Source organism: Gymnogyps californianus, chromosome 2, assembly GCF_018139145.2.
Source record: "Gymnogyps californianus isolate 813 chromosome 2, ASM1813914v2, whole genome shotgun sequence".
Lineage (NCBI taxonomy): Eukaryota > Metazoa > Chordata > Aves > Accipitriformes > Cathartidae > Gymnogyps > Gymnogyps californianus.
In genome coordinates, this window is record NC_059472.1 from 99,671,491 (window position 1) to 99,698,260 (window position 26,770).

Sequence of the window (26,770 nt, forward strand, 5' to 3'; positions counted from 1 at the left end):
ACAGCTTCCATTTGGTACAGCACACCTATGGTGCAGTTAGCATTAACAGAAGGAAGGTGTCGGATGCTGTCCCACGATGGTCATCAGTGGTCGTCCCCCTTTCCTGGCATCTACAAAGTGTGTTATAGCGGAACTGAGGTCAGGGCACAGTTGTACAGCTGAATTTTCTTATTCCCAAAGGATTGCTTATCCAGAGTGTTACATATTACTAGGCAGCCTAGACTTTCTGATAACAAAGATATTTGTCAGTGAATTTTCTAGGTTTATTTAATAGTAATAGAAATGTTTTTATTTTTTTGTTGTTGAAAATAGTGGTGACTTAAGCAGTTGAAGTTAACATATAGATTTTTACTTGAAATGTATATCACTAAAGAGGAAATAGAGTGTCTTATGATTAAGTGGTTGTGTTCTTTTTTGTGTAACAAAATCAATTTTGTTACTGTGGAATGGAAGTTATAGTCATGTTTTGAAATATCTGTGAGCTAGCAGAAGAGGAAGGGAATTCAAACCTGTGGTCTATCTCTCCAAGTCTTCAGTATTTTCTCCTGTGGTGGCTGTAACAGCGTGAAGCTTGGGACAGCAGGCTGATGCATCTCCGTTTTCCCCCCTGCCCTATATTTCAGGCAAGATGTAAAACTTGCCTGTATCTTTGGCCTGGTCCCTTTCCCATGCCCTTAAAACATTAATATGTCAGAAGCTGTATACTAAGCTCCCTTGTGATTGTCTCCTCTAAGCTGGGTTTCTGGAGCTGACCCGAGGCTGAGTCCTGGCCCTTGTGTTGCTCCAGCACAAGTTGAAGAGCTGGGGCTCCAGGTCCGAGCACATACCCCCCGTCCCGCTGGAATTCAAGCTTGGAGTGAACTAGAGGCACTTGCAGGTGGGTGCAAGATGTGTTAAACACCTTTCTGGCAGGCAAGAGAGGTCTGGACTGTCCTGGGTGCACTAGAGTCCACAATGCCCTTGCTTGGAGGCTGTCCTGGGCAGCCTTTAGGCAAGCGAGGGTTGCAGTGAGCTCCTGATAGCAATGCTGGCATGGCCCTCTCCAAGGGGTAGGGTCGGAGCTGGGATGTTTAAGCCCCAGGCTGGGTGTCTTGCAGAGGTATCTTGAGTCACCTTTTCTCAAAAGCCCCTGACTTTGGATGGCAAACAGGCCCTTTTGAGGCACAGCAAATTTGCAGGTAGTCTGAGTCAGCAGAGATTTCAGACCTCTTTGAAGCCTCAACCTTTTAACAGGAAAGGCTTCTCAGCCTGTGTGAGAGCTAAGCTGGCCCTCCGCTATGACAGATACACCCAAACATCTCCTTTTATCCTTGGCTTTCGGCATACCCACAATATTAGGAAAATGTCGCAATGAAGCGCTAACGTTATTTCAAGAAGTAGCTAAAAAAAGCCCCTTGGAGAGAAGTGACTTATTAACAAGTCATGGGACTTTGATATGCCTCAGGCAACATTTTCAAACTATTGCTCTCCAAATCAGTCGCTATAATTATGCCACTTCCCAAACAGAAAAGAACAACGTGAGAAATTCATCTAATGTAATATCATAGGTCTGAGCCTTGGAGCAGAAAAAAATGGGTTGTTGAAACATAATAGTAAAATAGGTGTGACTGCAGAATAGCAGGTCAAAGCAAACCCTCAGATGCGTAATTAATTCTTACTATCCTACTTGTTCTATTTCATCCTTAGCTATATAATTACACAGTTTTCCCTTCCTCCTGTCCTAACATGCACCACAAGGCGATTTTTTTCTTTGAGCCTTGGAAACAGTAAAACTTGAATGCTTTATTGGAGCTACTCTCCTAAAAATAAAACTTTGAAAGGTCTGAGCAGTGGTAGGACCAGACTTTGTAATTACGGCTCTGTCTGGAGGGTATAAGATAGATGAGGATGTCCTTGTGCTGGGTGTTGTACCCTATGAGTTAAGGCAGGAACTTAAAAGCAGCAGAGCACTGAAGAAAACCACTATCTTCTGTGCAACTTGCAGCCCTTGTTTGAAGCTAATCCCATCCTTTGAAATGTGTTGGGTGCAAGTTGCAACAGGGTGTTGCCTCGACACGGTCCCTATCTGGGGATGAGAGACGAACTTTTTTGCAAGGATGTATGCTGGCTAAATGTAATGAATGCTGCTCCTGTGTTACTAACCTGGAAAAATAAGACCCAAGTGTTTTCTTTGGAAAAAAAAAAGTTCCGTGCCCATTTAGGTGCTTACAACGTTCCTGTCATTTTAGTCTTCAAACACCTACTATTCTAGCAACTCAGCTGATAGCACTGTGAAAAGTAAATCTCACTCAAGCATTTTCCTCCCTCTGGCTAATAGCTAATCTAATAATAGTTTGACTCCTACCACCACAATAGCTGTCTTTATAAGATGTGTAGTGGGAGGAGGCTAAAGATTTCATCTCCTGCGTGGTGATCCAAAACTCCTTGAAAGTAGTGTGACAGTACTGAATCAGGGCCCTGTGCTGCTTATTTATCACCCAACAGACCTTTACAGGCTTAAATGTTTCTCAAATTTGACTTAAAAAAAAATCCAGCAAAACCAAGCAACCAACCCTCCCCAACAATGCACGCCCCTCTCTGTTTTCATTAGTTTTTTCCCTTTTGTGTTAATGTTTTCCTTGTTAGTGTTTTTACATGAGATCTTTTTATTTATTTATTTTGTGCTTTTACATCAGCCCTAAATGATCTTCCTATTAGTACAGGAAGCTGGCAGCAGCCAGTCTGCAGCCTTTGGATAGCCAACTAATTAAGGGAAAAGCAGGTGTGGATGGATCTATTGAGTCTATAAATAAGTGCCAAAAATTTAAGTTATTGGTCTGTGAGTGTTAGCAGGTGGAGCACTCTTTTTATACCTTCAACAGAGAAAAAAAGAAGGGTTAGAGGAAATGATTTTTTTTTTCATGATTTAAAAGCTCTTCAGAAATACAATATGTCTGTTCTCAAAAAAAAAAAAAAAAAAGCCATTGTCTTGTACGAGGTTAGTCTTGAAGACAAATAAAGGTAGTGCAGGGGCTCTTACTTTCATTGACCTGGGCTGGGTGATGAACTGGATGGTCTGCGAAGAAATAATTCATATTCTCAGGCTGACACTCAGAAACATAACTCACAAGTGACTACAGATGTTACTGCCTATTGTTCCTTTGCAGTTCTGTTTATAAATAAACTTTCCCTGCCTTCCATCAAATGCTCAAAATGTTCTAATCTGCAAAAAGCCTCTTCCCTCAGTGCTAAAGAAAAATACGATCTATTGAACAAAGTATTATGCAAGGGAGTTTGTGCCTAAGAATATATTCTCTCCTCACACTGATTTCTCCTCCTCCCCAATTTCTGTACTGGCTTTCTTCCTTTGTGCTGGATTTAGTAATTTATTCGAACACTTCTAACCAGGGGGCGTTTTTCACCAGGGTGCAGTGGCAAGAGACCACAAAAGCATTTCACAACACATACAAAATACATTAAAACACTTTCAGGGTAGTATAACGTGTGATAGGATAATGTTAGAATAAAAACATGTAGAACAGCCACCTACTTACTTGACTGGTTTCATTAATTTTGATCTAACTGATATAAAAGTCATCTTCATGGATATGTATTAATCTTTTATGGGCTATGTATAAATTTAAATGCAAGCAATAAATGAGTGTTTATACTAAAGCTTGCATGTGTCAATCTGGGAAAGTTCTGGTGAGAGGAAAAACCCAGCACTCAAAACATACGCGTTGTTTGTATTTTAAAACTCTGGGAGCATCTGACCAAGCTAACAGGTGTTGATCTGGAGTAGTAAGGAAGGGGACTTGTGGTCTGAGGCTTTTGGGAGGCACTGCTGGTTTTAGGGACTTCAATTTCTGAATGTCTGTCTTGAGATTAGAATGGGACTTTTTCGCCTTTCCCCTTCTTTTCTCCCCCTTAAATACTTAAAGATGGGGAGGGGAAGGGTTTTCCAGGTTAGACTGATCATTATGGATCGCCTTTTAGTGCCAAGTCTGATTCTCAGGGCACTCAACCATGATGTGGCTGTGCACATGAGACCTCTTCTCTGCCTGCCAAACTATAGGATGCTCTGGCTTGGAAAGGCAAATGTTTATAACTTGTCTTTTGCCCCTGGTTCCTCTTTGTACAGATAATGAGATATTCACTGGAGCAGGGACTGCGACCAGGTAACCAGCCTTCCCAGCTAAGAGTACTAATTAGTGTCTCTCTGTCTCTTAATGAATCCATACATATTCATTGAGAAGTAGAACAGCTTCAATAGGAGAGACTCAAGGAAAAACTTTTTCTCAGAATACCCTGCAGCCTACCTGATGGTTATAAATTTCTCCTGATGGTTATAACTTTCTCCTGATGGTTAGAGACCACGGCTTAATTTCTTTGAATCAGGTGGAGGGAAGAAAAAAGCTTTTTTGCCTCTAGGGTGAATAGTCTGGCCACTAGACCATTGCAGGCAAGGAGAATGGTCTCCTTTTGCAGAGTGTGTGTGTGTTGATCCTTACTTCTTATGTTCGTTCATTACGAGTGCCTTAAATACAAAATTTTTCAAACTGGAGCTGAAGAAAAAGATTGGCTTGCACTTGTTTACTAGGCAAAGTGAATCTAAATTTTAAAAGCTGTTTTAGATCGAATTAAATATTTCCTTTCCTTATACCACCCCATCTATATTTCTTTGGTTTGATAGAAGAACAAGGAATCAATTACTGACGTCATTTTATTGAGATGCTTTTTAAAGCACTCAGACCCTACATGCTTTTCTATTTAATCCTCAGGAACACTTACAAAAAAATTGTCACTAGAATAAAAAATAGTAATACTAGTAATAATAAAGAAGACTTGAAAATAGGTGGGTAAACATTGGCTGAGAGCACCAACAGAATCCATTCTGCTGATGAAAGCTGGCTGTGAAATGGATGCTAAAAATAAACCTCAACTCTAAAAGTCAGTTCTGACAGACCTGGGTCCTGCTTCTCTGTGTAACATAATTTGCCACAATCTGTGGGCTGATGTTGCAGTAAATTAGGTTCTTGATACTTACTGTTAATGAGTCACTGAATAAATACCTCTGTATAAATTAGCCCACAATTTGCCTGTTGCAAAAATAAACAGTTTTGATTTCCTGTGTGAACAGCATGGCAAGCATTGTACACATGTAGTTTTGCTAAATACTGAAGATGTTAACCTGTGGGAAGAGAAAGTGGTCATAAACAGGTACGCGAGCAGTGCGTGGTGGGATGGAGAGGTTTGGCTCTTGTGCCGCATCCCGCTAAATGGGAATGGGGACGTGCAAGGCAGCGCAGGGGGGGTCAGTCTATGAATCTGGAGAATCAAGAGCTCCAAGTCTTTAGAGCTGTCATCTTGTTTTAGACTGGGTGTCCTCTGCATCAGCCTGAATGAGAACAGCGGCAATAAATCCTGTACCCAACAGCAGCGTTCAAGATGTTATTTGTGTTTTGGTAGCATGGGGGCTCAGGTCTCGTGGCACTAGATGCTGTGTAAGACCAAAGTAGGAAATGTTCCACTCTCAGAGTATTTTACAGTTCAAGTCTGAGAAGACGTAATAACACTTGGAAGGAAGATAATGAAACCAGCAATGAGGACTTGGGTTTATACAGGCCAGATATTTGCACAGTCACAGTAGATGACTCCTATGCTTCTCTTGTGTATTTTTAATACCCAAGTATGGTAGTCCAAGTGCTTTACAAGTTACTGAGTCTGAAAAAGACTCAACTACCTGTTTTTTCTGTGAAAACACCTCCACTCCTATGCAATGACTTCAGCTGAAGATATGTGGAAACAGAAATGAGTTCAATTCTCAGTTCTCGTGAGCTGGGTAGTTCGTTTAGCTGTGGAGCTGTGCCTCAATACAGGGCATAATCATATTATGTCTTCCTGAAGTGGCTGTCTGTATTAAGCACTGGGTCATTTCCAAGGGTTGCAAGGAGTTGCCTGTCTGGTGGCACTAGACGTGACCTTATTGAAATGTCTCGTTCAATATCTAGAGGCTGCGTTGTGTCACACTGATACATGTTTTTACCTTAACACTCACTCAACAGCAGCTCTCTGATGCGACGGTGCTTTTCTAATGCATAGACATCCAAGGAGATGGATGCCTGTGTAATGTTACGTCCGTTTGCCTAGCTGGTCTGATAAAATGAATATCCTTACAAAAAGTCATTATGTGAGTGGCTTAAGATGGCATGCAGGAATATGAACTTCAGTGCTTATTTCATCCAAGGTACGTGTATGCCATGGATGTCCTGTTGCAGGCATTTATTCTGGAGATGACTGACTGTATGTAGCGTGTGTAAAAGGATGAGTCGCTTGTTGTGTTTGGTCACAAGCAATGGAGTCTGCAGAGGGCTAGGATGAACGTGAGGTAAGAGGTACTCAGGGTCTGCCTGAGGTTGGAGCATGAGCAGGGGTAATTGTCAACGCAATAAACCTAAAGAATACTTAGTAATTTGTAGGGTCATTTTGGTGGCCTCTTTGGGTTGGAGATGCCTTCAAAAGCACCTGGCAAATCTTTCTCTCTAGTCAATACTATTCCATATGGGTGGCATTTGCTAGGCAGATGTGAGATTTTTATGCAGCCAACTTCTGTCTCTCCTGCCATCAGGCATGGTCCTTGCTTGTTGGCACGCAACGCTGTGGTTCCTCATCCACTTTGTGTCTCAGTACACTACATGCAGCTGGTCAACCTGATTTGGAATTTACTGGCTGGCTGCCAGCCCAGGGAGCACATGAGCCCTGCTAGAGGATGCACTTGTCAGGATCCACCAACGACAGAGGATGAACCATACACGCAAATCTCACTTCTGTGGGGGGGGGGGGATTTTGCATGCTGCGGGATGAGAAAGTCAAAAGCTGTACGGAAAGCACAGAATGAATTAACGAGCCAGCTATGCAGTGGCAAACCACAATCTAACCAGGAGAGAACAGGGAGAGGAGGGCTATTTAAGCTTGACTTTTTAAAAAAAGATATGCTTCTCTGAAAGGCTATTTTATAATGAAACAATGATTACAATATTCTTTATTGTGCACATGTGGGTGCACATATACACACGTGTGCACACATATACCTGCACATGGTGTATACGTACCTGACCCAAGTCAATTTGATTGTGCAGAGTGGTGTGCAAGCTTGTACTGGCTGGGGGATTTGTAAACTCTTTCATATGGCACAAGAAGTATTTGCAGAAGTTATCTTTTGCCCAGCAAGGCTAATGTCTCTAGGCTCCTGCTCTGGTCAAGGAGAAGAGAGGAGCTGCTCCCAGGTGCAATCTAGAGCAGCAGAGGTAGACTTTTTTTCTGGTAATTTCCCTATGGGAGAGCTTTTCTCTCGACAGCGAGGGCCAAGGCTGCTGTGAGCCTGAGTGAATGCCCTTCACAGGGAGACGTGAACTAGGAGAGGACAAGTTTTCTTTTTTTTTTGTTTTGTTTTGTTTTTTTTTAAAAAGAGAAGTGTCTTTAAAGTTAAGCTTCTAAACTACTTTAGCATTGAAAACAGACGCCTGGCTTTTAGCAAGAACGGAGGGCTCCCAGCTCTCCCTCCAGCTGCCAGCAGCAGGACCCGGAGGGGCTGCCCCTCTAGCTGCAGGGCAAGCCAGGGTCCTGCGGTTGCGCCGCGCTTGCTTCCCCCTCGATCCACTCTAAGCTTTGGCTCCGTTTCACAGCTCTTCATGGAAATGACTCCCCGTTCTGGGAGGGGCTCAGTCTCTTTCTCAAATGATAATGCAATCCAGACATGAATTGGCAGAAATGTCATGAGACTTCTTATTCTTGCGTATTTCCAGCGTGAATGCACTCAAAATATCCTGAGAAAGGCAGCCTTGGCATTTTTTCTGATGAACTGACACTGACCTGATAGTTTATTGTGGTTTCTTCCCCAAAAGACGGTTATATAGGAAAGAAACTGAAGGATCCCTTTCCCATCCCTAGCTTGTTTTCCCGCTGTCCTAATATTAAAAACTATTATTTTTCCACATTGTATTTTAATAACTGCTGCTCCGTCAAAATACTTACAGTGGAACACCACTTTTAAGCATATGCTAATGTTGACTTAAGACCTATCTACCTCTGAACCTTGTGTAATATGCATTTCAGGAGGCTTAGTGCAGCAGGTAGGAGAGGACAAACAGAAGTTTAATATAGTCCTCTGAGCACAAATTCAGAGGGGTACCTTCCTCTCTCAATATATGGGCAGCTTAGGATGACTTATTTCCTTCAGTGTCGGCACCTAAATTTACTGCCTAGAGTTGGCCAGAGTGAATAGCCACCGTTACTATGTTTGTTCCTTGAGGTGACAGGATCCCTCTTTCTCTGCCTCCCTGTTTCCTTGAGCCACAGATAGGGATTTCTGATACATCCTGAATGATGGAGGGAGAGAAGGTGTTTCACAGGCTTCCAATTTTGTTTTCCTTATGTGAAGGGGACTACTGATGTGGCACAAGAAGAGCCACTGGGAAAAAGACTGTGAGGATGGGCTGGGGTCAAGTACTGTGTTTTCTGAATCCTCTAACAGCTGGGCAACGTGAGTGCCTGACTTAGTGAGCACTGTTGTTGATCTCTATCACTCTACGGTGATAGAGAGAGACCTTAACACAGATCCTGGCCCCCACCGTGCATAGTCTGCCTATTTTGGGGGTAGGGGAAGGCTAATCTTGGCTTCTCTGCCTAATCTAGACAAACTGCCTGAAGAAAGAGATCCTCTCTCGTGAAAACCAATGAGGGGATTCAGGAAGGAAGATGACATTATTTCTTCACTTGTCTTTCTAACATAGCGATGAATGGGTACAGCAAGGTAGGTGCGAGCGATTTAGCTAAAGTCTCACAGGAGAGCTGTAGTGGAGCTAAGAACAAACCCCGCTCTTCAGCCACACAGTCCTGACCTCCCTGTGGGCTCCTTGTTTCTGATCCCTGAACCGGAAGGGCAGCATTTCCCACCACATGTATGCATAATTTTTCAGAAGATGTAAGGTATGAGGCACTGGAGGGCCGGATTTGCTGCTTTTTTCCAGCTGGTTGTTGTTGGGCAGCCGCCTTTGCTGGCTATCTGCTCTGCTCTTGGCCTGGCTCCTCTCCACCAGGGCCAGGCACCTCTGTGGTTCCTGGACGTTGGTCCTCGGCACTCGACCACGGAGACACCAGGGCAGATGGGATCATAGGTGGTGCTCAGAGAGGAGCTTGGGAAGAAGCTTTCTTCCAGTTTCTACCTCTCCCAAACACTTCTCAATGGCAGTGGCATGTGTGTCACCTGTGGAGGGCTGAGCTGTTTCTTCCATGGAGGAAAGTGTGGGAGAGAAACAGGCAAGCCTCATCATACTGGTTTTGGGCTAGTGGCTGGGTTGAGCTAAGAGTTCGTATATGCCTGATATAATGTCAAATGAGTCGCTCAGTCAAGCACATCACTATTTTTTTTAAGTAAGCTCGGCTTAGATGTGTTGGTAATATCTGGCAATGGTTCTTCACAGAGAGTTGAACTGCTGCACGGTTGTTAGAAAGGCAGAAAACACAGTCAGTACCAAAGCGGCAAAAGCACTGTACTGGTAAAATATCATAGCATGACAGGTACATTGCAAATCAATACTACAGGAGAGTTTGAAATACAGTGTGTAGAAATATTTACAGACCATGGAGATTCAGAAATATTGCTGGCATGGTTGGGGGAATCAATACATGAGGGTAATTACGAAATGCTGCTGCCTTCTGAGGCAAAAAATATAGGTCCCCATCCTACCTTAATAGCAGTTAACATGGACCTTCATAAAGTTTCACTGAAACCAATGGAAAGTTCAAGGGGTTTCTATTCTTCAACTGAGTTATCTAACTGGAGTCAGTATTAGGTTATAGAAATAGGTCCCTTACTTCTAGCTGTTTTAAGGAAAAAAAGAAAAAGTCCTGGAAAGCAGGAAAACTGAGATGATAAATGATTGGAGAAAGAAATGTTTAAAATGCAGAAAACTTAAGATAAAAACTCTAAAAACAGTTCCCCAAGTTTTCATCTAGCTCCAGGTTTGATTCTGGAAACACAGGGATCATAAAGAAGTATGTAATTTAGGATTTCTTTTTTCTTTGAATTTCTGTAGGTGTGATTTAGTTTTCCTTGTGCTAAAGCAGATGTAGGGAGGATAATGCTTCTGACGGTGTTTCACATAGCCTCTGCTCATAGTTGCTGAGTGGATTTTTTTTTTTTTCTGTCTTATTACTGAGGTTTGAGTTAATATGTGGCCTGTCAAATATGTTGGAAAGACCCTATTCAACTCTTGGGAAGAAGGCACCCCATCCCTGCAGTAAACTTATGAGCAGGGTAGAGCCAGAGGCAGATTGGCCTTGGCTGCTTCAATTGCTAAAACTCTTCCAAACTGTGCAGTAACGTGGTCTGTGGTTGCTGCCTGGTTAGGTGCAGCCTGCAGAGGTCAGGATCCATGGAGCCATCTCTGGTCCCACAGACACACAAGAACATAATGAAGAGGAGATTTGTGCCTCTTCCATTGGTCTGAATTTTCTGGAGCTGGGAGAAGATGGTCTTGACATCTCTGCTAAGATAAGCAAAGGCGGGTTTTAGCCAGTATACCTCAGGAAGTAACATTTATTGAGAAGATTAGCCTGAGCTTAATGAAGGCTTCCTGGCATCTCCAGCCTCTGTGGCAGAGAGTGCTCTTGTGATGAAGCCATGCCATTAAGCCAAGAGGGAAATACGGTATCCATTTCTGCAGGTGCTACTGACTCCACAAAGGTACTGGGGGAACAAAACGCTGCCATGTGTGCTGTGGGTCCATGCCATGAGACATGAGGAGAGGTCTCTGGGTGCTTCGAGGAAAGGCGGTGGCAGTACTTCCCATGGTGGCAGGATGCTCAGAGAAACTTCTTCCAGCAGAGCTGTCACTCTGGCACTTGATCCATCTGACAGCCCAGCAGAGGCTGCGGTGAGGTCACCTACCAGCTAGTGTTCTGACGCTGCCCAGTCAAGATGGCACTGCTAGCCTGATCCAAATGGTGCCTCAGCAGAGCGTTTTGAAGGGAAACCATCTCCAGAGGGTGGAAAGGCCAAAGCTGTAAGGTGGACAGCCTTAGAAGAGAGGGAGTGAGTTGTGGGCATATGTTGCACCAGGTCTCTTTAGATGCTAGTTGAACGAAGGGAAGTTACAGCAGAACCTGTGGATTTGGAAGCAGCCAAGGAGGAAGAGCCAAAAAATCTGGAGGCAGCAGAAGCTGAGCTTCTGCTAGCACCAGAGACCAGTCGACCCAGCCCAAGCATATTGTTACTGTTTTATTAAAAGGGTTGATTTGGAGAATGTTGTGTTTGCAATTCAGCATCATGCCTCGGAGCCTTGATTTCAAGCCTTTATTTATATGCTTAATTGTTGCTATGGAAATTCAATATTTAAAGAGGTAATTATTGCTGATCTTGTTGCATGTGTCCATTTCTGATGTCCAGCTGTTAGCTCTTTAGCTCCAGTCTAGCAGATTAATTACTACTATTGATTACTTTGAGCTTCTCTCTTCACACCTGCAGTCTGTGTAATTAGCCGGTGGCCTCCTCTGAAAATTAGGAGCAGTTTCATTTTGGCACCTTGCCATTTCTCAGCCATGTGCATTACACTGATGAACAAAAGCAAATCTATTTTAAATAGAGATATCTGGGCAATGAAGTCTTTGTATTTTTGAACTATCTGTGGATAACTCAAATAACTCTATGCTAGCAAATATTGCACCCCATTGGAAGACCACTGAGAGTAAAAAAAAAATAAATAAATTCCAAACCAGTGGTATTTGTTCTGACCGCCCACCAGTCAATAAATGCTGTCCTGGCTTTTTGAAGTTTATTGTCCATAGTGGTTTTTGCACTAAATGGGACCCAACCATCTGAGCACAATCACTTCTCCTCTCAACCTGCTTTCCTGAGGTGGAGTTGTCCTTTCCCTGTTGCGTGTGTGAGAGATTTCCTGCCGTTCTTACTGGATGCTACCAGGGCACATCAGAGGAACGTTGAGTAGGAGCATAGGAGGGTATGCCTGTATCCAGGAGGCCTTCATCCATCCTTTCCCTTTCCAAGCACTGTGCTTGTCTCTGGCCATTCACTGTTTTCCAATGGCCACCCAAGGACCATGGCCCTTCTTGGAAAGACAAGTCTGTGCTGAATTTCCCTCCCTTTGCATATCACGGAGGCAAAGACTGAGGGTTTGAAGGCTTTGCTTTAAGAAATAAAATATACCTCTTTTGCCACTGGGGTCATGGCTTCCTCCTCTCAAAAAAGAAACTTTTTCTTTATGTAAGCTGGGTTGCTAAGCATAGGTCATGCTAACATCGTGTGATTTCAGTGTAAGCAATGTGCCGGGAGGGAGAGCGAGCGAGGGGCAAACTCTATCTTTGTTCTCTCTGGGTGAGCATCCAGTCTAGATTTATAGTAGACCAAGGACAGTCCAAAAGCACAATACGGGTGGCCTGTGAACAAAAGTGTGATGAAATTCAGTGTTCAGGAACTAACTTTCATATTAATGCTGCATGACTGGATGCTCTCCACATATCAGCAGTTTAACGTGCCGCAGTTCAGGGTGGTGAGTCTCCAGAGTCAAGGTGGCAATGAAGATGCTCTCCGCTTCATGGGTCAAACGCTGCCCCGAAAGTTGTTGTGAAGTTCAGGGGAAGAGAAGGGATTCATCTCCTTTCTGGCCGGGTAAAGTAGTTGCTTTAGACTATTTGGTACAGCACCGGCCTCCAGACCAGAAGGTCCCCAGCTGGAATCTCATCACCGCCACTGTTTCTAGATTAAATTCTAAATTGTGTACTGTCATTTGGAGGCCTTCTGTGCAGGGTCTCACTGAGTCACCAGTTATTAGGAATGCCTCCTATTATCGCAGCCCTAAAAGCTATTTGAACAGAAGCCTAATGCGACTGTGATTTCCAAGGACCATTTGCTGTTATTGCAGCTCTGCTTTGCTGTGAGTGAGAGAAACAAACCAAAGTTGCTTTCAGATCACATGAAAGGGAGGGACAAGGAAGCAGTGGAGCTGGAGTGACATTCAAGCTGCCAACAAATGTAAATTCACCAAAAATAAACAATCTTTTTATTAACTAGAGCGGGGTCATTTCTACTGCAAGAAAACAAACAGGTTAATTTTCTTCAAGCAGATACATTTCCAGGATTTTGTAATTCTTCTCATTTTTCGAAGTAGTTGCAAAAAGTAGCTGCTGAAGAAGTACGCAGAATCTATGCACTGCCCTACCCCATGGGCCAGAGGGACCTTCTCCGTAGAAGAGGAGGACATAGCAGAAAGGCAAATGTCTGCTCCCTGGGAGAGGAAGGCAGTAACTTGTGTGCACAGAATGGGAAACTACAAATATAAATATTATTCTGAAGGCACACAGATGCATGTGAGAAGTCTATATAACGTGGGAGAATTTGAAGTCTGAGTAATGTAGTTTATGGGCTGGATTTCAGAGCAGTGCTGATTCTACTTTATTGCTGACTCTTTATAAGACTTCTTAGCCCTAAGTTCCCTCCATAAAATGAAAGTGGAATTTTGCCTGAAGAAGGGCTGATTAAGGTACTAGGAAAGTAGGTCTTTCATAAAGAGTTTTAGAAGTTCTCTTGTATCTACAGCTAAACGTGCTGTGAACAGCTTGCTCCTGTTTAGGAGGACTGATGTGAAATGGCAATGGTCCATTATAACTAGTGGTGCTAGGTTCAACGCTGGTTGAATATATGGTCAAATATTTGTATTAGTCCTGGGTAATACAGTTGCGTACACAATTCAGCCCTGGCTCTCCCTTATCTACTAGCACTGGGGTGTTTGGCAAGGATGAGGGGCTACATCAGAGAGTCTATTTAGAGCATGAGGTGCCAGACATCTTCTTCGTATCAGATGGTCTGCAGCCAGCCACGCTCGCAGAAGAAGGACAGACGGCTGGCGAGGGAGAAGACAACCGAAAGCTGGGACCATTAGAGGAAGGCAGTGGTGCTGCCAGCTATTTGCCTTCCCTGTTCCCAGCTGGATATATCCCATTTAAGATGCTGCTGTACTGTCTCTAGCAAACAGATTAGTAAATTGGGAAGGGAGTACAGCTAGCTGTGGGGTAATGAATAGGTGGCCAGGCAGAAGAGAGAGCAAACATGTTTATGCGTCCGTGTTATGTGTCCAAGTGCTCACAGCACTTCAGCGTGGCACAGGCTGAAGCATGGGAATGCTTTCAGGGCTGGCTTGCTGTACTTGGAAATCTCTGAAACTTAGGGTTTAAGTTTCAAAGATTTCAAAGTGTCAAAAATCCCACCTACTGCAGCAGAGGTCACAGTTTCTGGCCAGCCCGAGGTGCAAAAAGGCCATTCCTACCATGATTGTCCCCTGGGATCTAAGAGCAGCAACTGATCCAGTTCTGTTGCGAATTAGCAAACCAGCTTGGAAAAAGTCAGGCTTGCATGTCCAGTGGAGCCACCTGAACACCAGCTGCCTTTGTTATGTGTTTTAAACCACCTACAGGCATTGCTTTTACCTAACTGAGATCGAGCCTGGGACAACTTGCTCCTACCCACACAAGGAGCTAGATCTTATGGCTTGGGGATGCAGGCGAGGTGGTCGCCCTCATATCAATGATGTGGCAGACCCCCTAGACTTACAGTCTGTGTCCATGGTCAGGCATGCTGAGCGAAAGTAGTGACAGGCTGGAAGACTTCTGGGGCAACTGCTTTCCTCCTGGAGAAAGGTAAGACCACTGGTAACACCCCTCAGGGGTTCCTGGTAAATGAAGAAGTGCTCTATCTGCAGGTTGTGACTAAAGCTGTGGTTAAAGGTAATGAGGATCTCCCTCATCCTGAAGTTCTTAAAATAAGTTTGCTCAGCAAACCATTCAAAGGCACCTACTGGCATTATCAAAAACATCTGAGTGCCCAATTCAGGAGGATCTGAACATGGATGCTTTTGGAGATTGCTGTCTGTATCATTCTGCTGTCTGTATCTTTAGGCGTGTAAAGAGTCTGATGTGTTGCTGTGTTTAGAGTGTTAAAGATGTGACATGAACAGCCTATCACCCTTTCTGAGAAGTCTCATCATTCAATTTCTCATCATTGCTGCAGCTACTTTCCTCCTTTTACTAGATTGTGAGGTATTCCCACTGTACACTTATGTGGCTCTCAGCACAGCCGGCTGAGACTGAAGTCCTCCCAAAATGCAAGTAGTAAACAGGAATAAGAGCGTGAGGTATATATGCAGTGACAAAAGTGAGATTGCTCACAGCTGGCAAGTTGTGTGTCACATGTTTGTAGATTTGAAATGCCGTTTATTTCTTGACTGTTTGTCTCAGTGCACTGACTTTGTTCATATGCCAGGTTTTGCATTTGGCCTTTGGCATCAGCCTATGCAACCATCATTGACTTCATCTGAAGCTGTGCTTAAGTGCTGCACTGCGTCATCTTTTCCTTCCCCAGGATTTAAGTTGTTTGAATTGCTATGTGTGTGATCCTTCTCCCACCTAATGACACGCGGTGATTGCACTTTGTCTTTTGTCAGCTTGGAGTTTTCCTTTAGCCAGGTACAGCTGGGAGCTGCTTTTGAGCCCTGGTGGGTTTTTTTCACCAGTCCTATAAAAACCTGTTGCTATGCTGGAGGATACATCTGGGAGCACAGAGCACTCAGGATAGGCTTCAAGCTCTGATCTGCATTTGAGGTGCTTGTTACATCCTGCTTCTCTGTGACACCAGCTCAGAAAACCCTACCAACCTGCTGCCTATAGGAGCAGGCTGAAGGAGCTGATGGCATGCTCCGTGTCAGGCTGCTCCTGCCACACTCCATCTGCCTTGCTTAGCTGGAGCGTTTATAGTCAAAAGCCCTCCTGACAGGAAACATTCTGGCTGTAATGAAGTATCCACGGAGATTAATATGGTATTTGTTACCAAAACGTCTCCCAAAACCACAGTACTGACTTCTGTGTCCTAATTGTCCTGCATCTGTTTCCAGCCTCAGAATACTACCTCTTAGGTAGAGGGGCTGTTGTAACCAAACTGTCTCTTGGTATCCATTGCTTACTAATGTGGCTTCTGCATTGTTCATGAGCTAAGGAAATAACATGGTGCTATAAGGATCCTAGGAAACTCGGGACAATCTGGGTTATATATATGACTAGATGTCTTCAGGAGGCATTTGAAATCCTTGTACTATCCTCTTGATATAAAATCCCTTTCTTGAGAGCACTTATTTTACGGCTCACACTTTTTCCTCTCTGAATGTAAGTATGTGTACATGTGTACGCACGTGTCTGTGTTTGTGCATGACATACGAGAGATTTTTGTCCCTAAATAGGGAAAACATGGGTTGGTCTGTGTTTTCATGAGACTGTGCATCCCATCCACAGCATCAGCTCTCACCCTAATGAGCTGAAGCTACATTAGCAAAATCCCAGGCAGATAAATTGACTTTAAACCTTGGTTTGATGATCCTACTAAGACATTCAATTAATTCTGTTTTGCTACAAGCTAATTTATGACTTTGTGTTTATTCCAAAAAAATGTTGAATGTACAAATCAGTAGGAGACAAGGTAATGAATTATTCTACCTTCCTTCATGCTCTTGTCTTCACACTTCACTACTATAAGAATGGAAGAGGAAATATGAAAGAAATGTCTTTTGATGTATGAAATGTGGATATTTTCTCATACTGAGCTGTATCTAACTGGTGTAAACACATAATCAAGCCCTCTAGGAGATGCTAATTAGTGCGGTAAATGTTAGTTTATTAATTGCCATTACATTTCTCTTTGTTTCACCAGTGAATGTGTCTTTTCAGGAGAACAGATTTGATATGGTGTGTCTGTAGAATTTGTTTGTGTTCATGGCAAATGAAGACAAGTAGCCTAGCAAAGCTGTGATGAATTAACAGCAGTCCATGCGATCAACGTTTCTGTAACGGAGTCCACAAAGTGCATGGGCTTCCGTGTGATCTGAGAAGAAAAACAGCACAAAACAAAAAGCCCCAGAGGATTTGATAACAATTTTCTGCTCCATCTCTCTACTTGGTGTGTTTTTAATGAGCCCTCCAAAAGCACAGGTAGTAAAACTTTCCCTTTTTGATGTGGCAGAATACACTGCCAAGACATACTGCAGGAGAGGTACTTCAAAGGCAAACAGCCAGTGAATACAATTACATTAGGTGAGGCTGCTGGGTATAATTGAGTTCCTCCCATCCTTGGAAAGTGATAGAAGACAGTCCCTTAACAATTCCCTCTTCCTGCTCCTCCAGCTTGTTATTATAAATCAATACTTTCCCTGTGATGTTCACATTTGTAAACTATGCCATTATCACATGCTATGTCGCCTGTGTCAGGTACCATGAGCCAAGGTTGTGCCTACTGGTAAAAAATAAAGGATCAAGCGAGCAGTGCCCCAGTAGGCAGCAGCAGCATGGACTGTGGAGAGGGCAGAAGAAGCATCCTGTGGTCTGCCAGCCTGGAAGCAATCCCTTCCCTCTGTGGAGGCTGCCAATAATTGCTGGAAATGCTTGTGCAGGGAGGTGCTGGTGCTTCTAGGAAGCAGTGAAGCAGACTGTGTGTGTCGAAGCAGCTTGGTGTCCCAGGAGGACCAAGGTGGGAAGTGACTTTGCTGGGGGCGGATCTAGGTCATGGCTTGACCAAGCTCTCGGGACCTACTTTTAGACTTGGTATGGAGAGAAAGGCTTTGCATGTATTTAATCACTTTACTTGTGGAGCCAAAGCACAGGAGGAGGTTTTTTCCTTCTGTGTGGAACGTGAGCTCTTGTGTTTTCATGGACTTTGGTTAAAATACACCAAACCACAGATATCTTTTCATACTCCTTCCCTGTGGAATCAACTCTACAAAGCCTTACAATATGAAACAGTTAATATCTTTTGCCCAGACATTTGAAAATGCTTTTGCATTGTTTTCTTCAGTTATTTGCCTAGGTAAGTTTTAGTAGGCCACTGAAAATCTGAGGCTAGAATGCTCATTTGATCTTTATCCTTGAGAGCAAGGTTGCTTCGCAATGTCTTTGAATAGTTTGAGTCTCTAATCCTGTTCAGGGCAGGTGTCCTAGTTTTGGCTGGGACAGAGTGAACTCTCTTCTTAGTAGCTGGTACAGTGCTGTGTTTTGGATTTAGTGTGAGAATAATGTTGATAACACTCTGATGTTTTAGTTGTTGCTAAGTAGCGCTTATCTTAAGCCAAGGACTTTTCAGTTTCCTATGCTCTGCCAGCAAGCAGGTGCACAAGAAGCTGGGAGGGAGCATAGCCGGGGCAGCTGACCTGAACTAGCCAAAGGGCTATTCCATACCATGGAACGTCATGCCCAGTATATAAACAGGGGGGAGTTGGCCGGGGGGGCGGATCGTGGCTCGGGTATCAGTCAGCAGGTGGTGAGCAATTGCATTGTGCATCACTTGTCTTTTCTTGGGTGTTATCTCTTTTTTGTTGTTGTTGTTGTATTCCTTTTCATTACAATTATTATTATTCTTAGTTAGTAGTGTATTTTATTTTACTTTAGTTATCAGACTGTTCTTATCTCAACCCACGAGTTTTACTTTTTTCCTTTCCTCCTCCCCACCCCACTGGGACGGGGAAGTGGCTGCATGGTGCTTAGTTGCTGCCTGGGGTTAAACCATGACAGCAGGTTCTAGTTTACATTCTTACACAAATAACGACAATCCGACATCAGAAACTTCTAGCTTGGACTTCTCTGGATGTCTGCTCAAAAGGCAGGATCCTTCTTGCCTCTTTCCACTAAGGCACATGTCTTGCCTCTGCGCTTCAGTTACTGCAGACGTCAAAGGCAGGCATGGCTGACTCTCTTCTGGGACTCTGTGTGGCAAGAGTGGGTGTTGCTGCTGCAGGTCTTAATTAGTATTAAGTCATTGATTTATTTTCTGGTGATAAATAATCATAACTAGCATATAAATATGTAGTGCTGTTCTGATCAGAGCACTGAATTAGAAGGTTCTGTCCAAATGTTTGCATGACGAGTGAAAAGAAAAAAAATGTTGGAGAACCTTTTATTTTCCAGATTGGGAAGATTTTAAAAAAATTGCAAATGTTGTGTTCAGTGTATTGCTTCAGCAGAGCTTGAGCAAAATTACACCTTTTTAGTAAGGGGGCTTTTTTTCTGGACTCCAGTAGCAGGAGTATGATGGAGGATGGACCCAGCTTAGAAATTTGCTAGAAATCTGGAGATATAAACTGGCTTGTCCTCCGAGACACGCTCCATATCTGCAGAATCTATCTGAATAAATGAGCCCCTTACTTAACTGGGAACGTACTGTATATTCCATCTGCAGACTGAATGATTGCTCCATTTCAAGCCTCCTGACTCCCATGGAGCCATCTGGTACACGCTAGTTTGTGCGAATAGGTGAGGATTCCTGCTAACACAACAGCCTTCAACTAGGCAGAGTGCTGATATTTAGCACTCTGCTTCACATCTGCGTGCAAAACCGTAACAAAACCCCCAACACTTTTTGTGTTTAATATTTAAATGAACCTTCCTTTTTCTCCTGGAAAGCCAGTTGGGACAGGAACAATTAATGCAATTCCATCAGAAAATGGGTTGAGCTATTAATATATCCAACTAAGCAGAAATTTCATGTTATGTGGCATTGTGAATTTTTTTCACCCCTTGCTTGCTAAGGGCTGAGTGGGGAGGAGGGTGGGAGAGGGGGAGAAGGTATGTGTCATATAGATATTTTTATATCACTTTGAGCTATTGTCAGAAAATTAAGCTAATGGATATAATTCATGTCTGTAAGCAGCAGCGGGCTGGTCATAGGACTCATCAATAAGTATGTAAATGTTGCGTCATTTTTGGCTGCCCTGCTATGTTTAAGACGTCTGTATGGGATTGGCAGCCTGTGACAAAGCACCACGAAGAAGGTGCCTCGGTGGTAGCTGAATCGTTCCAAAGGGTTTTGGTGAAAGTGGACAGAACAAGGTGAATAGGGGAGAAAGGGAAGTAGACTAAAATCCAAAGGCTGCCTGTGTACTCACACTGTTTTATTCTCTGGCACCCAGATCCACAGATATATTTAAGACATGTAACACGTAGCCGGAGAGACCTGTGTGCTTTTCGGCAATTTGAAAAGAATAAAGCGACATTAGATCCCCCTTTCCCTCCAGACACTGCTCAGGAGCCTGGAGGGGAAGGAGGTCAGGAGAACTTTCCGGCTGCTATGTGGGACGTGCTGCTGCCCTGGGCTGGACAGCAGTGGCCCTCATGCCTCTGGAGCTTGTAGGGAGGTCTCAGGTCAGAAAAGTCCCACGAGGTGTTGATCTCCCCAGATGTTTTGCAGAGTATAGGTTACTTAGGACTTTTGCTTAGTCCAGGATGAGACTTGCGTCAGTAGCACACACCTCTCTGGTTTTGGTTTGATTTATTTATTTATTTATTTATTTCTGCATCGGAAATAATGGTGGATCTTTCCAATAAAAGTATCTTTTTTTCAGCCATTCAAGCTAGCTCTAGCTGCTGATGCATCCTGACTAAATGGGAGTCAGTGTGAATGGTGCAAAGACCTGTGTTTGCTCGTAACATGGTGAGTATGTGGTTTACCAGTGCAGGATTGGGTCTGTGCAGATTCTTGCAATTCACATCAGTGCAATCTCACTTAGTTTTAGTAAATGTTGCCCCTCAGACATGGGATCACTTACAAACTGGGATCTGTGCTCACATGTCTATTGCAAAATACAGCCTGCTAAAAACAGCTGTAAGGAGCTCCCTTTGTCTGGTTGGGGTTCTTCACTTAAGTGCTTGTGGTGCCTGATTAAATTAGTAATCAGAGATATAGTCATGCTATTTTGTGACTCTGAGAGCCTTGATTGTGGATTATATTTACACACTGCAATTTCTTTCTAAATGGAGCTCTTTGTATTCAAGGACTTTAAGAGTCTTTCAGCCTGCGATAAAATCCAGTTTGCTACATAGACTAGTTCTTGCAGTGGTGCCAAGCTCTTGGTCAGGCATGCTGTGTAAAACAGTTTTTCATTTGCACAATAAATACGGCTATGTAAAAGTTCATGTGTGGTGCGGTGGTTTTGCTGACCCTTTATGCTGAAAAACTGCACGATGGCAGACTGGCAGATGCATTAAATGCCTTCATGTTGTGTTGCCTCAAAATGACAGTTTCCTTTCTTGTCAAAACAGGGGATGGCTTGAACCAAAGCCACATAAATGGTAACAACAAACTTTGTGGTATTTAAAATGCCTGCATGGATCCAAACCCTGTGGCCTGTCCCTGGTAAAAACAATAGGGCTGGAAAGTCAGGCAGCCCTTGCAGCATATTTTTTTGTGTTTAAAACTCATCATGTATGCTAAGACAGTGGCTCTGTCCCATGCACATAGGTAGCAGAGGTAGGCAGGAGATCTGACTACTGATTTTGAGGCTCCAGAGCCCTTCAGGTAAGTCCTATGGGGGAACCCTTTAGTTGGAAGCCCCCGTTTAAAGCTTCTTCTTGTCCTGTTTAGAATAGGGACAGGAAACATAATCTCCTGCATCGGCCCAGCTGCATTCGCTTGCAAAACAGTGCAGGGAAAAAGAGGAGGACTTGGCCCACCATGATGAGACGCCCCGAAGTCAGGGAAATGTTCAACCAGGCTGTGCTCTGAATCATCTCAGAGTGGGCTCTAGCCCCTTAGGCTTTCTCTAGGCATGGCCAGAAGTTTCACCCTAGGTTGGAGGAAACTTTCCCAGGAAGGGTTTTCGTGTTTGCTTTGCTTTGTTTTGCTTTTTTGTTTTTTTTTTTTTCTGGACACTGATGGATTCTTATGAAAAAATCTTATTTCCTTCTCTGGTGACATTTGATTCAAGCTCTGAAAAATTCCTGACCAGCTTTAGTGGGCACCAATTTGTTTGGTTTTTTTAGATCACTTTTACTAGAAGAACAATTTATTTGAATACCTTACATTGATACTAACATGAAGGTCCTGTTTATAAATGTATCAGTGGGACTTAAAACATGTAATTCTATTCCTTGCTCTGCTACCCTCCTGCAGCAGCACTTCAAATCTCTGTGCCTCAATTTCCCTTCCCCCATTACTTGCCTTCTCCATAAAAATTCTTTGGAGCTAGATTTTTATTACTTCCTTGTGCTAGAAAATGGAACTCTGATCTCACTTGGGTCTTTGTATTGTTGCAAAGTAAATAATATTCAATTTAATGGAGTACCTCTAATGATTATTTTGAGGTATCCTACGAGCTACAGTAGCCATTGAGCCTATTAGAATGGTGAAGCCTTTGGATGAATTAACAGACCAGATGAACAAATACAACTCACATACTTATAACGAAATTCATTCTTTCCAGAAAATTAGAGTACCATCTTGCAGATTGTTGGAATGATGCTGCCTACTGGCATTTTCCTTCTGCCACAGAATAGCTGCAAATCACCCCCCAGTGAACTGAAGAGTCCTACAGGATAGCAAATGGATCAGGAATGCCCCCGGAGTGAACCCTCTTTGAGTTCAGGGGTTTTCTGTTCAAACAGCTGAAACTGCATTTGCCTCTTGTATTTTCTCTTCCAGTGTAGATGTGGCTACAAGCTTGTTGAAGCAACCTGCCAGGAAAAGAAGTCTGAACTGGTAGGAAAAAAACAAACCCCCCTTGCATGATAGCAGCTATACTCACTGTAACATCGTGCCTCTAACAAGGCTCCTATCCCCATCCCTGGCCAACACCAGATGCTTGGTGAAGAGCATAAGAAGGGTGACATGAGTATGGTGATACACGTCCAAACACCCTCCTGTGGCTCTGTGGCTCTTGATCATGGCTGGTCATGGCTCAAGCTGGTGCAGGGACCTGCCAGCGTGAAGGCAGCCATTGGTGGGATGTGTACCTCCAGAGCCAAGTCCGAGGGGATGGAGGGGAGGGCAAGAAGGCACATGCAAACATGGAGAAGAAGAGGTGTCCCCCGGGCAGGCTGGAGCTTGCCTGGGGCATTATTTAACGGCTGGCTCCATCTAACTGCGACGTGCTGTCTCCAGTGCAGTCCTGCCTGATCACACTCAGACCAGCCTTTGTTCTTCAATAGCTATTTAAATGTACTGGTTGTTGTGTCTGGTTTTGCTACTGGTTCTTTTTGGTAAGTGATGTTTAGTGATCTCACCCTTCATAGGAGAAACATGACTGTTTTAGGATTTGGTCTTCATTAGGTGTTTGATTGGGCTCTCCCTGAGCTTGGCTCAACATCCCCTGAATTGCAGGAGCTACAGGCTAATTTAGGTACAGAAAAGTATGATGCATAGGTGAAATCCCACCCAGCTCTTTTCTTGGTACATACAGCCTAGCTGTGATCTTGAAGAAACCTGTTCCCAGGGGCTCCATGTGTTGTTCAGTGTTAATGGTAAGTCATAAAATCCTAGCCCAGGCTTCCTCCTGAGCCTAAGTGCCTCCGCTGGCAGCCTGCTGCTCTTGCTCCAGGCTCCTCCGCTTCACGCATTCAAATGCTTTTATTTTCTGTGGCTGGATGTAATGGGACTCACCTGGTTCAACTGCCAAGCTAAGTCAGCAAAATAATCTTGAATCTCTATAAAGATTTCTCCTATTCTACTGCAATGACTGGATTAGCGCTCCCCTCCCCAGAAAGTTAACATCTCCTCCCCCACCACCAGAGAAAACCTGAAACCCTCCAAACCATCAGTGCAGGAGCTAAAACTATCATGGTCATTGCAGTTTCCATAGGTAGCATCTTTCGTGTTGGTTAATGAGCTTTTTGAAGGCCTTATTACTGTGGCAGCAGAACTGCTTGGTGGCTTGCGTGGCACAAATAAAGTGGGACTAAAATTGTGACTGCAAAAGTTGAAAGGAATACAGTTACTGGGTGTTTGTTAATTCCATCTTTGCAAGAGGATAGCAGCTGCTTTTCTTTTCTTTTTTAACAGATGGAGTGATTTCTCATGTAGTGTTACAGTAATGACCAACGTGACACAGAAGGAAAATTCTGTGACAATATGGTGAGCAAGATCTTATTGACAGCTCCACTTGGTTGTAATTTGTAAGCTCTATATTGTTGCTCTATTCTTTTTTTTCTCCCCCCACCTCCCAAATGCTGCCTGTCTTTTCTGCCATATAGAATTAGATTTCAAGTTGAATGAAACAGTTTAATTTTAAGGACTCTTAGCTAAAAGCTGTTCAAAATCTTTACCAGAATTTACACCCCATCACAAGTTCAAAAAAATAAAAAATCACTGCATTATGAAGTGATGGTGTGAAAATTATCCCCTATTTAATTTCTCTGTTGAGACGGCTGCTTTGATTTCTCCTGTAGCAGCTATGCCCTCTCAAGGATGGGACTTACTCCCTTTGCACAAGGCAGCCTAGCCCTAGTATAAAAGTGGTGCAACTAAGGACCAGCCCAACACAAGGGCACAGCCCAAGTGTGTGGACCATGAATGACCAGGGAGGAGTGCTTGCAGCCTGCCCTATGACTAAACAGTGTGCAGGGGCTGGAAATAAGCCCAGGGACATGCTTAGCAACGAAAATCTGCAGCTTCTGCCATGTGTAGAGGTGCTCAGAGCAAATGCCACCATCCATTTGTAGAGGAGCTGAAAATCCAGCTGGAGATACCCACCCACAGCCCCTCTTTTGCAAGGCGTGGTTATCTCTGTGTCACTGTGTGCATTTAGCTGCCTGCATAAGGTAAAGGGCTCTCGACATCCTCATAAGCTTCTCAGTAATCTGTAAGGGGAATAAGTCACAAGGCAATATATCTGTGGGATAGCTGGGATGTTGTTCTACTCTTCCTTTGAATCTATTCAGTTTGAAACTTGAAAACAAAAGAAAACAAAAAGTGAACGTTTGTTAGCTTGATGCTAACAAAGTAAAAAGTACACCAGAAATGTTTTTTTAAAGGCAACATTGCAAAATAACTAGTTTAGGTTATTAAAGTTATTAAGTTATTAAAGTTATTAAATTATTATTTTTAACTATAAGATGCTATTTGCCTGTGGACAATAAGGAAGACAGACAGAACTGTCCAGTGGATTCAGTAACAGCATAAAGCAGAACTGCAGAGAACGTCGTGCCAGTAGGAGGACAGGTGGAGCTTGCACATGCTGCAGTCCTGACCTTCTCCATGCCTGAGGGGTCTATAGTCATCCTTGCTCCTGAGCGGTGTGGACTGGCAAATTCTGCTCTTGGAAACAGTTCCCTCAAAAATAGTCCCAAGGGTTGGTTTTCATGCTTGCTACCAAATGCCAGTGGCTCTTACAGTCCTGTTACACACTGTGTACAGTGCAAACACAGCCGTTTCTTGATAACAGGGAGAAATACCCCTAAGAGAGACGTTTTCCTTTACAGTCCATAAAGGAGACTTACTTTTTGTGTGTCCTGCACAGACAAAATGAGGCTGTTTTAATCTCTGTAGCAGATTTGTCTTTAATTTCTGGAATTGGTGAAAACTTGTGATATTGTTTTTCAGAAGGTTAGTTAGAACAGGGGGAGATTAGACTGATTCTGTATTTCGCATTAACTGCATTTCAAAATTTCTGCAAGTGAAGGGCTACAAGCCTGCTGCTCAGTGACTAATAAATTTGATTCATCCTCACTCCCCACAGGGTTATCCTCCTTCTTGCTAATGTTTGACATTTTATGTTTTAATTAAAATCACCCTCCAAGCAGCAAACCACTAAGAGAATGACAGATATTCTTACTGCAACAAGATCTAAGCAAAAGGGCAATTCGCTAACTATATCTTCGATAGTGCCTCCTGATGTTTATAAGCGTGTGTGTGTTAGACAAGGCAACACCTCTCTTAACATCCAGGGTATTTCCAGTGTCCCAAGATGCTATTGTTTAATGTCTGCATTTCAGTAGGAGCAAGTGGGACTCAAGTGTAGTGCTGCTTGGTTGGTGCTATACAAACACATATATAAAGTTGTGTAGCCTAAGGGAAGGGAAGGAGGGCAAAGATGAGCAAAGTAATTCGAAGCTGTGAAAGCAATTGCAATGAAAATGCTGTAAATTGTAGTGGCAGCTGGCTGCTGGCTGCCCCAGCCATCGCTGAGGGGCTGGTTGTATGGGACCTCCCTGTGGAGAAGAGCAGAATGAGAAGGACTGGTGGATAAACCTGGTGGACAGGTGTAGAGAGGGTGTTCATGTAAAGGCCTGTACTAGTGAGCATGTTAAAATATCATCACAAGAAGCTGAAGAACAGGCAGCAAAGCTGATGTCAGTGACAACATGGAGGAGATGTTTGGTGGGAGACAAAGCAAGAGGCTAGAGTGCATAGGTGAAGGTGTGAGGTGCGCGAAGCTGGAGACCAGCATTACAACATGCTTAGAAGGAAGAGGAGGTGATGCCACCAAAAAGGATGGATAACCTTTGCAGAGGTGAGTCTGTAGGCCTTGAGAAGGGGAGTAACAAAGGCTGGAAAAGTGCTTTGATTATTTAAACAGGAAGAAGGAATACCTCAATATATAGCAATGGAAATTTTTTTAAACTGACCTGTACATAAGGCAGAGAAAGGATAATCCATGGAAGATGTCCTCTGGGGTACAGAGCTTGATGATAACATGATGGTGGAGCCAAAGAGACAAGGATGGGTGCAGGCAGAGGAACAGAGCCGTTCTGTAAATACATTGAGGAATTGGTGCCTGACTCTGTATGGAGAGACAGAGGAGGGAAAGACATCAATCCAGTGGCTTAGGAATGGCATCAAACCCAGAACAAACCCATCTGCTTATCAATCTTATTTACCTTCAACAGAGAGCTCTAGTGAGACTTGTCCAGGTGCTCATGTGTGGCGGGTTGACCCTGGCTGGATGCCAGGTGCCCACCAAAGCCGCTCTATCAC

At 43.6% G+C, this 26,770-nt stretch overlaps 1 long non-coding RNA gene across 1 annotated transcript; it reads right to left on the reverse strand.

Moving 5' to 3' along the window:
* On the reverse strand, positions 1-26,770 carry LOC127013808 (uncharacterized). Its single transcript, XR_007766121.1, has 3 exons — positions 26,674-26,770; positions 26,422-26,576; positions 1-110 (listed from the first exon to the last, which is right to left on the reverse strand). It is a non-coding gene; the product is annotated as an uncharacterized LOC127013808 (long non-coding RNA).